This window comes from Coregonus clupeaformis, chromosome 6 (genome assembly GCF_020615455.1).
Source record: "Coregonus clupeaformis isolate EN_2021a chromosome 6, ASM2061545v1, whole genome shotgun sequence".
Lineage (NCBI taxonomy): Eukaryota > Metazoa > Chordata > Actinopteri > Salmoniformes > Salmonidae > Coregonus > Coregonus clupeaformis.
The window spans coordinates 18,749,225-18,767,070 of NC_059197.1; the positions used below are offsets into that span (position 1 = coordinate 18,749,225).

Genomic DNA, 17,846 nt, shown 5'->3' on the forward strand with positions numbered 1-17,846 from the left:
TTTGTGGTCAGTAGGGCGCTGTGTGGGGGGGAATAGTGTGTGTGTGTGTGTGTGTGTGTGTGTGAGAGAGGTCAGTAGGGCGATGAGTTGTGGAAGTGTCGTGGTACACAGTGGTAGCACTTCTAGGTGACCAGAACACATTCTGATATAGCACTAGTGTGTGTGTAAACCTGTGGTTCTGACTCAGTGTGAGGCCCGACCTAACAGGTGTGTTAGGAGTGTGTGTGAGGGTTGTGAAGGGTGTGTGTGTGAATGTCAAACCCTCACTGCTGCGCAAACATGACAGAAATGTAGAAATCACTAGAAGATCCTACTTCTGGATTTAGAATGTGGCTGTGTGCTTGAGACAGGATATGTTAACAACAGGATATGATAGAAAAAAACTGAAGAGGATAAATACCCTTTACTGCAGTTCACATGTAGGCCTACTGTAGCAAAATCATAGCTGTGGTCTGGTCTGTACAGTCCAAAACCAATCAACTGGATCAACTGGACACAGTAGGCCTACTATAGTGGACAGGGTATTGAGGATGTATACTGTATATGGTGGAGATAACATATTGTATGTGTAAGGCTTTGATTGTATTTACTCAACACACACACTGTGGTTGTCCATCTGTTCCTGTCTCTGTGGTAAACATCAGAGTCATCTCTTGTATTTGGCCATTTGGGGGAGAAAGTGGCCCAGGATATGGGATTTAGCGCTCTCTCTACAACCCCCCTCTACCTCCTCTCTGCTCTGTCCCTCTCCCCCCTCTCTCAACCCTGTATCAGTGGGTACTGATGTGGCCAAGAGTTATGGCCAGGCAGACAACATCACAAATCATTGTGAAATAAAACCCAAGTATTGTGACATCATAAAATCATCCATAGTGACGTCCTCTGTAGCTCATCTGGTAGAGCACGGCGCTTGTAACGCCAAGGTAGTGGGTTCGATCCCCGGGACCACCCATACACAAAAAAATTAAATAATGTATGCACGCATGACTGTAAGTCGCTTTGGATAAAAGCGTCTGCTAAATGGCATATTATTATTATTATTATTATAAAGGCTTATTGCGACATCACAAAGCATCCATGTCGACTCCATAACGCATCCAATGTGACATCATAAAGGCCAGCTCTAAACTCTCCCCCCTTCCACTTATCGCCCTGTGGGTGGAGTGAGGGAGAGAGGGAGGGAAATAGGAGGGAGGGAGGAGTAAATGTTAACTGATTCCTTTCATGCTCAGCCCAGACCACTCTAAATGCACCGCTGCTTAATCCTCCAGATATTCTAGTGGCTAATGGCAGCAGGGTGGCTGTGTGTGTGTGTAACTAGTACTACTGAGATTAGGGATGGAGATGCAGGTTCTGATTGTATGCATGTACGTTTCGAAGGTAAGGGCATAGAAGGAAGAGGATAAACTGCTGGAAGGCACAGCACAGCCCAAAGTCAGATACCACTGTGTTAATCAGGGTTAGGCTCAACACATTACTAAGCACTGTACACACCTGGATACTGAACATCACTCTACCATTCATCTCCCACTCTTTGAAACTGTTCTGACTCAGCTGAGCATGTGTGTGATGACAGTTGTGTGATGCAGAGTCACTAGAGCAGGGAGTTTGGTGGTGTTGTCTTCCAGTGTGTCATATCCGCTCTGAGACAAGTCTGGCACCCCCCTCCCCTCCCCTCCCCTCCCCTCCCCCCTCCTTCTGGGCATGTGAACACACACAAAACACACACCTACTCATAAACAAGGAGCCATCCACCGACGATAAGGACACACAGATACAGTAGTGAACACTATGCCCAGACACACTCTATGCCCAGACACACTCTATGCCCAGACACATGTGCTCTCTCACACACACGGTTCTTGAATCAGGTTGTCTTTGGAATCCACTCAGTGTGCAGGGTGGCTGCACTTGACTTGAACCTGAGGCCTCTGGGAGAACATTTGGGTGGAGGCAGAGAACTCACTCCTGTCAAACATAATGGAGGGAGGGAGAGGGAGAGGGAGAGGGAGAGGGAGAGGGAGCGGGAGCAAGAGAGAGAGAGAGAGAGAGAGCGAGAGCAAGAGAGAGCGAGAGAGAAAGAGAGAGCAAGAGAGAGAAAGAGAGAAAGAGAGAGCAAGAGAGCGAGAGCAAGAGATAGAGAGAGAGTAACAATGAAGAGAGGGGGAGAGAATGAGGAGAGGAAACAGAGACAAAGAAGATAGAGATGGTGAGACATGATGTTAATATTTATATATATATATACACATTTATCTCTGTGTGGATGCAGCAGGCTGCAGTGTTGGATGGGTTCAACTGGAGGCCCCACACCCCTCCAATGCCCATGTCATCCAATGTTAACATGGCTACTGGCAAACATACTGTTGAGTATAACACAGAAACACAGAAAGAGTGTGTATTAAACCATGGCAGGACGACACACACAGGAAGTCACCTTGGATTATCAACACATGCACTACAAAAAAGGCCAATGGTGTTGTAACAAAGCTACACCTACATTACAATCATAGGAGCTTTAATGAGAAAAGCTAATGTTATGCTAATTAACACATTCTTACTACAATTTCACTGTGTAAACACAATGAAATATTCATACTGTTGTACATACCACAGCCTGCCACCTTAAAGAAACGTCTTTGTTGGAGGATAAGTGGCTAATTGTCCTTTTATCCACTGCACTTTCTGTTTTTGTTTATGCATACATATGCATGACTACGTTTTTTGTTTTGTATCTCAAAACCCAATTTGAGTGGTCCACAATGTGGTTGACATTTCTTTACATTTGTATTATTGTAAATTTTTCCTTTCTCTACAAATTTTGTCATTGGGCTGAGAGAAAATGTGCAGTTAAAAAAATAATTTAATGTAATTCTACACATTTTGACATGGCTTCTGCCGTGTTCGTATTCTATCGGAGTGACTCAAACATAATAAAAAATCAATGGGAACCCCATGACTGTACATTTAGATCTAGGTGATTTTTAGTTCTCAAATCTCTTTTTCAATCATATTTTTGGGAATGGCGGCAACGATTTAGCAGCAGTGGTGCTAAATGGATATAGGGGAAAGACTGCACATACACTCACAACAAAGCTCACAATAACAAGCATCTCGTCTAACAAGGAGCTCTCCATTACAGAGAGTTTTAGACTTTTCACACCTTCCTCATGGAATGAGAGAGGGAGGGAGGTAGAGAGAGAGAGAGAGAGAAAGTGTGGGAGGGATTGGAGGACAGAGCGAGAGCGAGTGAGGGAGAGAAAGAAGAGGAAAGGGTAAAAGAGGAGTGCAGAGTAAGAGAAGAAACAGATACTTTTATTAAGCAATATTATTTCAGGATTCAAGTTGCAACATAGACAGGGAATCAGAGATAGAGGAAAGAGGAGAGAAAGTTGTTTATGGATGGAGGGAGAGAACAAGTGGAGGAGATAGAGGGTTAAATGGGGATAGATGGTCCTGGCAATGGAGGGAGAGAGAGAAAGGAGAGACAGAGAGAACAGAGAGAGGGGAAGAGAGAGATGGGAGTTACAATGTTTGCCTGTGGTGGGTGAGCTGGCTTGGGCCGGGTCTCTACAATAGTCCTCTGTCCCCGGTCAGTTCAATCGTCTGTGTGTGTGTGTCTGTGTGAGTGTGTGTGTGTGTGTCTGTGTGAGTGTGTGTGGGTGTGTGTGTGAGTGAGTGTGTGGGTGTGTGTGTGAGTGAGTGTGTGTGTCTTTCAGAGTGTCAGTGAAGGCAGTCCCGTGCCCCACCCCACACAAACACTGGCCTTGTGTCAACCCTGCCCCCACCCCTCACCCCCGTCACCTCAGTCAACTCGTCAGACCCGTTACATTCCCCGTGCAGGAAAAACAGTTAGGCCAGAAAAGCCCAACAGGCCATTACGACCCAGTAAAACACAAGGGCCACAGAGGTCACACGGCACTGGGGCCCACACTGGACTAGCGTCATATGTGTCCTGTATGTGGTCTATTTTGGCATGGAGCTGTCGGACTCATCTTCTCCTGCTGCCACGCAAGCACACTCACACCCAAGTATATCCATTTATATAGCAAACACAGGCTACACATACTGCATGCATTTTGTGGGCAGTGTGCACATAGCCTGTCTTCTCTTGAGAGCCAGGTCTGCCTACGGCGGCCTCTCAATAGCAAGGCTATGCTCACTGAGTCTGTACATAGTCCCTCTCTCTCCCTCCCTCCCCCTCGTTTTAGGCCACGCCCCATTCCCTGACTGTCAAATGAGCATCAAGCAGACGCTCACTGACAGTCAGTGGCTGCTATGGCCCTTCCTGTTTCGTTGTGATCGCGGTTAAGTTTTCACAGCATCGCGGGTTAAAACAGGTTCAGCTCTGTCCTCTATGACACAATCAGCTCATTTAACAAAAACAAAACATTGAGGAAGTACCCCTCTATGAGCAAATGTGGAAACTATGACGACCAAAGAGGAAATATGATGAGTGATATAGCCATGAGGAGGCTCAAGACAAGGGCTGCATGGTGATAGTTCAAAGTTCCTCAGCAGTCTACAGACATCCTCTCCTCTTATTCATATGCACTCATCTATAAAACAGGGTAGGTGAAAGAAATATGATGTCCAAAAGTTAGCCTATTTGTCCGTCCCATTTTAACAGGAGAAATAGAGGAGAAACAGACAGAGACTGATACCTCTTTCAATCGAAGAATAGTAGGCTGAGGCAGGAACAGGGAAGTTGAGCTATCCTCTTTCAAAGCAACACTGTGATGATGAAGAGGTATTCTAATGTCACTGTCGAAACACAATGCTAGGAGTGTCTTCAAACCGGTCGTTGGCTCCAGACTAGCTATAAAGAAGTCCCAAACTGTCTCCGCTCCTGATAATGCTCAGACAGACTGAACTAGCAGAGACAGAGAACACCAGGAACAAACTTATAAAAATAACACCAAGCTGTCTTGAATGTAACACAATGTATGCACACACACACACACACACACTCGCCCTCTCTCCCGGTGTGTGTCTCTCTCAAACAAAGGCATTCACACGCACACACAGGCTCCAGGTGACTGTTGCCAGGGACACTGTGCTCTAGTAAGCAATACTTTAGTGTCCTTCCGTTAGTCTGTCTGTCAGTCTCTCTCAGTCTCAGTCTGTCTGTCCTTCCTTGCAGGTTGTAACTCTCCTTCACTCTGAGCTCTTAAACATTTGCATTAAAACCAATTTCTGCAATCTGCACTGTTGCTGTTGTACATGCATTGAATGGAGTACAATAACATACATCAGCAATAGGTTCCCATTGTCAAGAGTGCTGTAGGTGGGTGTAGTGGTGGAATCAAACGCAGTACACCGAAGTATAGTCCAAAAGACTTTAGTTCAATTTCCAACAAGGAAAATACGAACACACTTGCCCGAAGGCGAAACTACGCACGAAGGCGACAAAAATAAAGGCGCACTAAACATGTGCGTAAATGCTCCAACGCAGTGGAGTGAAGCTCAACCGAGCGAATATGCGAATGACAAGCACAACACACGACAGACATAAATCAATCACACACAACACTAGACAAACACAACGAGAAACTTATAGGACACTAATTACGCTAAATGAGAACAGGTGTCACAACAAACAGACAAAAGCAAACGAACATGAAACATACAACGGTGGCAGCTAGTATTCCGGAGACAACGAACGCCGAAGCCTGCCCGAACAAGGAAGAGAGGCAGCCTCGGCCGAAACCGTGACACCCATATTATCACTACACTGTATATATAGTAATAGATCTACCATAGTCCTTTATAAAATACTGGCTAGTCTCACATGCAGTACAATAACCTTATGGGTAGTGGCCACACTGTAGTGACGTAATAATAATGTCTCCCGAGTGGCGCAGTGGTCTAAGGCACTGCATCGCAGTGCTAGCTGTGCCACTAGAGATCCTGGTTCGAATCCAGGCTCTGTCGTAGCCGGCCGCAACCGGGAGACCAATGGGGCGGCGCACAATTGGCCCAGCGTCGTCCAGGGTAGGGGAGGGAAAGGCCGGCAGGGAGGTAGCTCAGTTGGTAGAGCATGGCGTTTGCAACGCCAGGGTTGTGGGTTCGATTCCCATGGGGTATGAAAATAAAAAGAATAATGTATGCACTAACTGTAAGTCGCTCTGGATAAGAGCGTCTGCTAAATGACGTAAATGTAAATAATACCACATCAAGAATAGGCACCACAGAAGGGTTTCCTAGGATTGTATGTGGAACGGTTCATGGTAGCACGCCACATATCAACCAAAAGGCATCACAGAGAAAATAATAGAAATCAAAACACAGAAAAAAACCATTTCTGAGAGAAAACCAAGTTTGAGCTCCATTTCCGGGATTGGCCAGTGCCGTGCCATTCCACTTTAGCACTTGGACGGTCAAAAAAGGTTTGTTTCGGCGTCGTAACCATTCCTTGTGCTCCGGGGTGATGGCCGAGGTAGGAAGAGCGACAGGATCAAAGAGACGGGCTGAACCAGAGATAATTGAATCATGGTCTTTTTCCACATTATTCTGAGTGGGAACAGATGAACAGAGCTCAGCTGAAGAGAGAGTGAGCAGGTTGGGAGAGAGAAAGAGAGCTTAGAGAGAGCGAGAGAGAGAAAGAGAGTGAGAGACAGAGACACACAGAGAGAGAGAGAGAGAGAATGAATGATAAAGGGAGAGAAAAGAAGGTTGATGACATCTGCTCCTCATTCACTCAGCCTACGGAGTCCACTGGTTCCACTCACCCTTCGCCTTGACCTCTTTCTCCCCTCTCTCTCCAGATGAAATCGCTTTGACTAGTCTGGCCATCCGACAACCTGCCTGCTCGACCCCATCCCCTCCTCCCTTCTTCAGACCATCTCTGGAGACCTCCCATTCCTCATCCCTGACCACTGGCTGCGTCCCCTCTGACTTCAAAATGGCCACACTCGACCCCTCTGACGTAAAAAACTAGAGACCAGTATCCCTTCTTTCTTTTCAAAACACTTGTGTGCTGTCTCTGACCAACTCTCTTGCTATTTCTCTCAGAACAATCTTTTTGACCCTAACCAGTTAGGCTTCAGAGAATGCTCTCCTCTGTGTCACGGTGGCTCTCCACACTACCAAAGCGGACTCTCTCTCCTCTGTTCTCATCCTCCTAGATCTATCCGCTGCCTTCGACACTGTGAACCATCAGATCCTCCTCTCCACCCTCTCCAGGCTGGGCGTCCCAGGCTCCTGGATTGCATCCTACCTGGCAGGCCGCTCCTACCAGGTGATATGGACAGGATCTGAGTCTGCACCACATACTCTCACTACTGGTGTCCCCCAGGGCTCTGTTCTAGGCTCTCTCCTCTTCTCTCTATACACCGGCTCTGTCAAATCCTCACATGGTCTCTGCTATCATTGCTATGCGGATGACACTCAACTACTTTCCTCCTTCCTCCTTCTGACACCCAGGTGGCGACACGCATCTCTGTGTGCCTGGCAGATATCTCAGCTTGGATATCGGCCCACCACTTCAAGCTCCAAGACCTCTCCATCATGGTTGACAACTCCACGGTGTCCCCCTCCCAGAGTGCAAAGAACCTTGGCGTGACCCTGGACAACACCCTGTCGTTCTTTGCAAACATCAAAGCAGTGACCCGCTCCTGTAAATTCATGCTCTACAATCTGTAGAGTACGACCTTTCCTCACACAGGAAGAGGTGTAGGTCCTAATCCATCCACTTGTCATCTCCCGTCTGGAGTCTGGACTACTGCAACTCGCTGTTGGCTGGGCTCCCCGCTAGTGCCATCAAACCCCTGCAACTTATCCAGAACACTGCAGCCCGTCTGGTGTTCAACCTTCCCAAGTTCTCCCATGTCAACCTGCTCCTCTGCACACTCCACTGGCTTCCAGTCGAAGCTTGCATCCACTACAAGACCATGGTGCTTACCTACGGAGCAGCAAGAGGAACTGCTCCTCCCTACCTTCAGGTTAGCGCAAACCCTACACCCCAACCGGAGTACTCCGTTCTGCCACCTCTTGTCTTTTGGCCCTCTCACCCCTACGGGAGGGCAGCTCCAACTCATCCCAGTCAAAGCCCTTCTGGCACCCCAATGGTGGAACTTCAAGCTAGAACATCCATCTTCCCAAAACATCTGAAACCCCACCTCTTCAAAGAGTATCATACAGAATCCCGCAATTACTTGCCTTTTTTAAACTTGCCTTTTGAGAACTAACACTTAACACTTGCCTTCCCCCCCTACTAGCACTGAATTTGCTGATAGCTACTTTGAGGAAAAATGTCCTTACTATGTCTGAGATATGTGGTTGTCCCACCTAGCCATGTTAAGATGAATGAACTAACAAAGTCGCTCTGGATAAGAGTATCTGCTAAATGAAAAAAATTAACACAAAAAATTAAAACTTAAACACAAACAACGAGAATAATGGACAAGAGAATAGAAAAACTGACTTTACTGCCCACATGTTTGGCATTACATTACATATTTCTCTCTCAGACACAAAGCTCTTAGAGACATACCATTGCTTATTGAGTTCATTGGATTCAATAAATCTGGCTAGGAGCAAAGCAGAGGCACAGTCTCAGTCAGGCAATGCCACCATTTACTATAGAACACTACTTTGGTATGTATACACGCATCTCTATGTACACTGTACACACATAAGCACGCCACATACACCATGATGAGTCAGCCATAGCTCCATAGTCACAGACTCAGTCATAACCCCATGTTACTACAGAAGATCATATTTGTAGATCGTAGAACTCTGGAGGAGAGCCACTATAGTTTTCCATCCTGGTCTGAGGATTTACAAAAACATGTAAACACAGGCCAGAACTAGGGATGGAGAACAGCAGAGCAGGGACTTACTTACTGGAGCAGTGAACTAGGCCAATATTTCAGGCTTTGTGGTTAGACAGCAAAGCGAAACCCCATGGTGGCTAGGCTATGTAGTGTTCACCCAGCAGCTTTTCCCAAACTATGCTGGCAGAATTCCAACATTCTCCGCCTGTCAGGACACTACCCTCCCAGATTCCAGCGCACTCAGCGCAATGCATTCCAGAACACGCACGCAAGCACACACATGCACAAACTCTCGCAGGTTTCCTTTACAATAATTTTGCATTTTGTATTTCCTTTACCATAATGTAGGTGAGAAAAGCACCTAACTTCCCTTGGTGCTTTCCCTAAAGACACAAACACATGCAGGTCTTACCTACTGTCTCCTGGAGGCTCTTATTCCCTGTGGTGCTCCTCCATGCTGGGGGTGTCTGGGGAGGTGGAGGGACACTGCATCTGGGGGGGGGGACAACAACATCAGTGTGTGTGTGTGTGTGTGTGTGTATGTGTGTGTGTGTGTGTGGTAGCTAGTGGGAGAAAGATATATATTTTTTTATAAGCCCTGTTTCACAGAATCTGATAGGACATGACTACTTTGCATGTGTGGTTTTTCCCTGGAGTGTGTGTGGGAGGATGCTTGAAAATAATGATCTTTGACTATGATTTTTTTTTTTTATCTATGGGAGGCGTTGTCACGACTTCGGCCGAGGCTGCCTCCCATCCTTGTTCGGGCAGGCTTCGGCGTTCGTCGTCACCGGAGTACTAACCACTGCCGCCCCAATCATCATCACAATTGTCTTGTCTCGTTATCACACACACCTGGTTCTAATCCCCTAATTAGTCTGTGTATAAGTGTTCCCTCTGCCCCCTTGTCCTTGTGGGTGATTGTTTATTGTGAAGGTTAGTGAAGCTCGGTGGAGCTTGTGTATTTTGTTAGAAGGGAGTATTTTCCCATGTGCCTTGGAAAACTTGAGCGTGCATAAGTATTCACCCCCCCAAAGTCAATACTTTGTAGAGCCACCTTTTGCAGCAATTACAGCTGCAATTCTCTTGGGGTATGTCTCTATACGCTTGGCACATCTAGACACTGGCAAAACTGCTCCAGCTCCTTCAAGTTGGATGGGTTCCGCTGGTGTACAGCAATCTTTAAGTCATACTACAGATTCTCAATTGGATTGAGGTCTGGGCCATTCCAAGACATTTAAATGTTTCCCCTTAAATATGATATGCCATTTAGCAGATTCTTTTATCCAAAGCGACTTACAGTCATGTGTGCATACATTTTTACGTATGGGTGGTCCCGGGGATCGAACCCACTACCCTGGCGTTACAAGCACCATGCTCTACCACTTGAGCTACAGGAGGACCACTCAAGTGTTGCTTTAGCAGTATGCTTAGGGTCTTTGTCCTGCTGGAAGGTGAACCTCCGTCCCAGTCTCAAATCTCTGGAAGACTGAAACAGGTTTCCCTCAAGAATTTCCCTGTATTTAGTGCCATCCATCATTCCTTCAATTCTGACCAGTTTCCCAGTCCCTGCCGATGAAAAACATCCCCACAGCATGATGCTGCCACCACCAGCGATGGTGTTCTCGGGGTGATGAGAAGTGTTGGGTTTGTGCCAGACATAGCGTTTTTCTTGATGGCCAAAAAGCTCAATTGTCGTCTCATCTGACCAGAGTACCTTCTTCCATATGTTTGGGGAGTCTCCCACATGGCTTTTGGCGAACACCAAAATTGTTTGCTTATTTTTTTCTTTAAGCAATGGCTTTTTTTCTGGCCACCCTTCCGTAAAGCCCAGCTCTGTGGAGTGTACGGCTTAGAGTGGTCCTATGGACAGATACGCCAATCTCCGCTTTGGAGCTTTGCAGCTCCTTCAGGGTTATCTTTGGTCTCTTTGTTGCCTCTCTGATTAAGGCCTTCCTTGCCTGGTCCGTGAGTTTTGGTGGGTGGCCCTCTCTTGGCAGGTTTGTTGTGGTGCCATATTCTTTCAATTTTTTAATAATGGATTGAATGGTGCTCCGTGGGATTTTCAAAGTTTCTGATATTTTTTGTAACCCAACCCTGATCTGATCTGTACTTCTCCACAACTTTGTCCCTGACCTGTTTGGAGAGCTCATTGGTCTTCATGGTGCTGCTTGCTTGGTGGTCCCCCTTGCTTAGTGGTGTTGCAGACTCTGGGGCCTTTTAGAACAGGTGTATATATACACTGAGATCATGTGACAGATAATGTGACACTTAAATAAAGTCCACCTGTGTGCAATCTAACTAATTATGGACTTCTGAAGGTAATTGGTTGCATCAGATCTTATTTAGGGGCTTCATAGCAAAGGGGGTGAATACATATGCACGCACCACTTTTTCTTTCTTTATTTTTTAGAATTTTTTGAAAACAAGTTATGTTTTTAATTTCACTTCACCAATTTGGACTATTTTGTGTATGTCCATTACATGAAATCCAAATAAAAATCCATTTAAATTACAGGTTGTAATGCAACAAAATATGAAAAATGCCAAGGGGGATGAATACTTTTGCAAGGCACTGTATGTTTCACATTGGATTTATTAACTACAAAAAGGTAAGACTTGTTTTTAATCTAGTGCTGCTCTGCACACACAAGCTTGCTAGCCACCTAGTGCTTCAAAGCAAGCTTGCTCAATTCTCTCTCCTCACCCGCAAAATTTCAGTTGCATCTCGCGCCCCCTACACTGTGACAGGCAGCACAGTGTGTGTGTTTGTCTTTCATTATGATTAAACCATGCTGTTACGGCAAAATACAACTTTCCTATACAAATTAAAATCGCTTAACCATCGATTTCAGAGATTTAAAAGTGAACTATATAAAAACAGGTACTTTTTTTCCCATTAGAACCAGTTCAGAACTTTATTTTGCTGGTTGGAACATTGGAACATAAATTTTTTTTAAATAATGCTTCCGTTCAGAATGAAACGGTTGAAAAATAATTTTGATTCCAACCCCTGGTGAGGACCATGTTAATTCGTTAGTGATGTGGACACAGAGGAACTTTAAGCTCTCGACCCGCTCCACTACAGCCCCATCGATCCGTTTCCTGTAGTCCACGATCAGCTCCTTTGTCTTACTGACGTTGAGGGAGAGGTTGTTGTCCTGGCACCACACTGCCAGGTATCTGACCTCCTGCCTCTAGGCTGCCTCATCGTCGTCGGTGATCAGGCCTACCACCGTCGTGTTGTCAGCAAACTTGACGATGGTGTTGGAGTTGTGCGCGGCCACGCAGTCATGTGTGAACAGGGAGTACAGGAAAGCACACACCCCTGAGAATCCTCACTGCCTACCCTCACTTCCTGTCAGGAAGTCCAGGATCCAGTCGCAGAGGGAGGTGTTCAGTCCCAGGATCCTGAGCTTGGAGGGGATTATGGTGTTGAATGCTGAGCTGTAGTCAATGAACAGTGTTCTTACATAGGCATTCCTTTTGTCCAGGTGGATGCAGGCAGTGTGGGGTGCAATAGATATTGTGTCATCTGTGGACCTGTTGTGGCAGTACACGAATTTGAGTGGGTCCAGGGTGTTTGGGATGATGGTGTTGTACATGTGACATTAAAACTTGAAACTGATGTGAGCCATGACCAGCCTTTTAAAGCATTTCATGGCTATAGATGTGAGTGCTACGGGGTGACAGTCATTTAGGCAGGTTATCTTGGCGTTCTTGGCCACGGGACTATGGTGGTCTGCTAGAAACAAGTTGGTATTACAGACTGGATTAGGGATAGGTTGAAAATGTCAGTAAAGACACTATCCATCTGGTCAGTGCATGCTCCAAGTACGCATCCTGGTATTCCGTCTGGCCCCGCGGCCTTGCGAATGTTGACCTGCTTAAAAAGGTCTTACACACATCGGCTACAGAGAGCAAGATCACACAGTCAGTGAGTGTTTGAGCGAGAAGGAATGAGAGGACAGAGAGATGATGTGGTCCTTCTTCTCTGTGAGTGTGAAACTGTATTTGAACGGCCCTTCAAACCTCAAAGGGGCCCCTCTGTCCTTTCCATTCAAGAGAAGACAAGCACTACAACTCAGATATTTCTGCGGCTCACCCTCCCCCTCCCTCTCTCCAGTGAAGGTCGAGATGAATATCATATTTTAAATCACAGCTGAGGAGGCAGATTTCTTATTAGGGGTACTATAGCTCTAAGCACCATTGATATAGTGGTAGAGGCCTATTTATTCGCACCAAAGAAAATAAGTGAAAGACAAAACAGTACAGATAAAAAAAACTGGTAAAAACAGTGTGCAGGTGAGGTTGGAAGCCCAAAAGGGCTTACATGAAAACCACACCACAAACATACAGTACCAGTCAAACATTTGGACACACCTACTCATTCCAGTGTTTTTCTTTAAAAAAAAATTTACATTGTAGAATAATAGTGAAGACATCAAAACTATGAAATAACACATATGGAATCACACAGTAACCAAAAAAAGTGTTAAACAAATCAAAATAGATTTTACATTTGAGATTCTTCAAAGTAATCACCCTTTGCCTTGATGACAGCTTTGCACACTCTTGGCATTCTCTCAACCAGCTTCATGAGGTAGTCACCTGGAATGCATTTCAATTAACCGGTTTGCCTTGTTAAAAGTTAATTTGTGGAATTTCCTTCCTTCTTAATGCGTTTTAGCCAATCAGTTGTATTGTGACAAGGTAGGGGTCGTATACAGAAAATAGCTCTATTTGGTAAAAGACCAAGTCCATATTATGACAAGAACAGCTCAAATAAGCAAAGAGAAAAGACAGTCCATCATTACATTAAGACATGAAGGTCAGTCAATACAGAACATTTCAAGAACTTTGAAAGTTTCTTCAAGTGCAGTCGCAAAAACCATCAAGCGCTATGATGAAACTGGCTCTCATGAGGACCGCCACAGGAAAGGAAGACCCAGAGTTACCTCTGCTGCAGAGGATAAGTTCATTAGAGTTACCAGCCTCAGAAATTGCAGCCCAAATAAATGCTTCACAGAGTTCAAGTAACAGACACATCTCAACATCAACTGTTCAGATGAGACTGCGTGAATCAGGCCTTCATGGTCAAATTGCTGCAAAGAAACCACTACTAAAGGACACCAATAAGAAGAAGAGACTTGCTTGGGCCAAGAAACATGAGCAATGGACATTAGACCGGTGGAAATCTGTCCTTTGGTCTGATGAGTCCAAATTTGAGATTTTGGGTTCCAACCGCTGTGTCTTTGTGAGACGCAGAGTAGGTGAACGGATGATCGCCTCATGTGTGATTCCCACCGTGAGGCATGGAAGAGGAGGTGTGATGGTGTGGGGGTGCTTTGCTGGTGATACTGTCAGTGATTTATTTAGAATTCAAGGCACACTTAACCAGCATGGCTACTACAGCATTCTACAGTGATACGCCATCCCATCTGGTTTGCACTTAGTGGGACTATCATTTGTTTTTCAACAGGACAATGACCCAAAACACACCTCCAGGCTGTGTAAGGGCTATTTGACCAAGAAGGAGAGTGATGGAGTGCTGCATCAGATGACCTGGCCACCACAATCACCCGACCTCAACCCAATTGAGATGGTTTGGGATGAGTTGGCCCGCAGAGTGAAGGAATAGCAGCCAACAAGTGCTCAGCATATATGGGAACTCCTTCAAGACTGTTGGAAAAGCATTCCAGGTGAAGCTGGTTGAGAGAATGCCAAGAGTGTGCAAAGCTGTCATCAAGGCAAAGGGTGGCTACTTTGAAGAATCTAAAATATAACATACATTCTGATTTGTTTAACACATTTTTGGTTACTACATGATTCCATATGTGTTATTTCATAGTTTTGATGTCTTCACTGTCATTCTACAATGTAGAAAATAGTAAAAAGAAAAGAAAAACCTTTGAATGAGTAGGTGTGTCCAAACCTGACTGGTACTGTAAGTACAAAAAAAAAAGTGTATTCAATCAGTTAAACAAAGCATATTAATTATAATTGTACATAATATACTCAGTATGTACAGTGAAGGAAAAAAGTATTTGATCCCCTGCTGATTTTGTACGTTTGCCCACTGACAAAGAAATGATCAGTCTATAATTTTAATGGTAGGTTTATTTGAACAGTGAGAGACAGAATAACAAAACAAAAATCCAGAAAAACGCATGTCAAAAATGTTATAAATTGATTTGCATTTTAATGAGGGAAATAGGTATTTGACCCCCTCTCAATCAGAAAGATTTCTGCCTCGCAGGTGTCTTTTATACAGGTAACGAGCTGAGATTAGGAGCACACTCTTAAAGGGAGTGCTCCTAATCTCAGCTTGTTAACTGTATAAAAGACACCTGTCCACAGAAGCAATCAATCAAATCAGATTCCAAACTCTCCACCATGGCCAAGACCAAAGAGCTCTCCAGGGATGTCAGGGACAAGATTGTAGACCTACACAAGGCTGGAATTGGCTACAAGACCATCGCCAAGCAGCTTGGTGCGAAGGTGACAACAGTTGGTGTGATTATTCGCAAATGGAAGAAACACAAAATAACTGTCAATCTCCCTCGGCCTGGGGCTCCATGCAAGATCTCACCTTGTGGAGTTACAATGATCATGAGAACAGTGAGGAATCAGCCCAGAACTACACGGGAGGATCTTGTCAATGATCTCAAGGCAGCGGAGACCATAGTCACCAAGAAAACAAATTGGTAACACACTACGCCGTGAAGGACTGAAATCCTGCAGCGCCCGCAAGGTCCCCCTGCTCAAGAAAGCACATATACAGGGCCGTCTGAAGTTTGCCAATGAACATCTGAATTATTCAGAGGAGAACTGGGTGAAAGTGTTGTTGTCAGATGAGACCAAAATCGAGCTCTTTGGCATCAACTCAACTTGCCGTGTTTGGAGGAGGAGGAATGCTGCCTATGACCCCAAGAACACCATCCCCACCGTCAAACATGGAGGTGGAAACATTATGCTTTGGGGGTGTTTTTCTGCTAAGGGGACAGGACAACTTCACCGCATGAAAGGGATGATGGACGGCGCCATGTACCGTCAAATCTTGGGTGAGAACCTCCTTCCCTCAGCCAGGGCATTGAAAATGGGTCATGGATGGGTATTCCAGCATGACAATGACCCAAAACACACGGCCAAGGCAACAAAGGAGTGGCTCAAGAAGAAGCACATTAAGGTCCTGGAGTGGCCTAGCCAGTCTCCAGACCTTAATCCCATAGAAAATCTGTGGAGGGAGCTGAAGGTTAGAGTTGCCAAACGTCAGGCTCGAAACCTTAATGACTTGGAGAAGATCTGCAAAGAGGAGTGGGACAAAATCCCTCCTGAGATGTGTGCAAACCTGGTGGCCAACTACAAGAAACGTCTGACCTCTGTGATTGCCAACAATGGTTTTGCCACCAAGTACTAAGTCACGTTTTGCAGAGGAGTCAAATACTTATTTCCCTCATTAAAATGCAAATCAATTTATAACATTTTTGACATGCGTTTTTCTGGATTTTTGTTGTTGTTATTCTGTCTCTCACTGTTCAAATAAACCTACCATTAAAATTATAGACTGATCATGTCTTTGTCAGTGGGCAAACGTACAAAATCTAATACTTTTTTCCCTCACAATATTACCCTGCTGTTTACATAGAGTACTGTATTACACCACCTCCTTCATTCAAAGGGCTATATCCACTCAATGATGGCAGAGGAAATGTAAACTCTGTGGTATGGTAGATAAACATATTGCAGACATATACACACACACACACACACACACACAGAAGACAGACACATAATACACACTTGAGGAGGAAGGCTGCTGACTTCCTGTGTTTTCCCAATGGCAAAGATGGCCAATCTTCTTAAGGAGGGCGTGACCCTGGGCAGGCCAGGAAAACAACGACAGAGTTTAGTTGTGTGTTTGTGTGTGTCTGTCTGTCTGTCTGTCTGTCTGTCTGTCTGTCTGTCTGTCTGTCTGTCTGTCTGTTCACTATGACAGTGTCACTCAGGATGGAGCACATCACCCACCTTTAAGGGACTAGATACATTCACAGAAAGAGAGCGATGAAATGGGCATAATTAAATATACTGCACGCAGTCACGCACACAGTCCATTCTGAGTTTCTCCAGAATAGGGTATGGAAATGGACAGGTAAACACGTCACACAAACAAGCAGAGACACACACACATCGCAAAAACCCCTACGAGCGGCAGACTCATGCTCATTCCAGGAACTGTGTGGCTGTAGCAGTACTGATACGATCTTGTAGTCTGGAAAGTCAATGTTTAACTGACTGGATGGATTCACAGGGAGCTGGGCTTATCAAAGCTCTCACATTATCACATGACCCAATACATCCAAGAGCTGTGTTTCTCAGAGTCTGCTTTTATGTGTGTGTGTGTCTGTCTGAGTATACGGTTCATTGCTGTCTGTCTGTCCGTCTACGTCAGTCTCGGCCTGTCTCGCTGTACCAGGAAACCCTGATGCTAAACGCTAACCAACACTCCAAACCCCTAGCAACACAGCCTACAAATCAAATCAAATGTTATTTGTCACATGCTTCGTAAACAACAGGTGTAGACTAACAGTGAAATGCTTACTTACAGGCCCTTCCCAACAACGCAGAGAAAAATATAGTAACACGAGGAATAAATACACGATGAGTAACGATAACTTGGCTATATACACAGGGTACCAGTACTGAGTCGATGTGCAGGGGAACAATGTCATTTAGGTAGATATGTACATATAGGTAGGGGTAAAGTTACTAGGCAACATGACAGATAGACAGTAAGAGCAGCGTATGTGATGAGTCAAAATAATTAGCGCAAAAAGGCTAAATGCAGATAGTTAAATAGTTAATCAATAGCTACCAGGACTAACTACACTGAACAAAAATATAAACGCAATATATAAAAGTGTTGGTCCCAAGTTTCATGAGCTGAAATAAAAAATCCCAGACATTTTCCATACCCACAAAAAGCTTATTATTTAACATTTGTTTACATCCCTGTTAGTGAGCATTTCTCCTTTGCCAAGATAATCCATCCACAGGTGTGGCATATCA

At 45.1% G+C, this 17,846-nt stretch overlaps 1 protein-coding gene across 3 annotated transcripts in view; it reads right to left on the reverse strand.

Moving 5' to 3' along the window:
• Positions 1–17,846, reverse strand: part of LOC121567694 (phosphatidylinositol 4,5-bisphosphate 3-kinase catalytic subunit beta isoform-like) — a 61,937-nt gene that overhangs the window by 32,391 nt on the left and 11,700 nt on the right. For 2 of the 3 annotated variants that reach the window (XM_045218814.1, XM_045218811.1), the window contains exon 2: positions 9,190–9,269. The exons of the other annotated variant lie outside the window; for it this stretch is intronic. The gene's annotated coding sequence lies outside the window, so the exon portion shown is untranslated. The remainder of the gene's footprint in view (positions 1–9,189; positions 9,270–17,846) is intronic. 3 annotated transcript variants of the gene reach the window in all.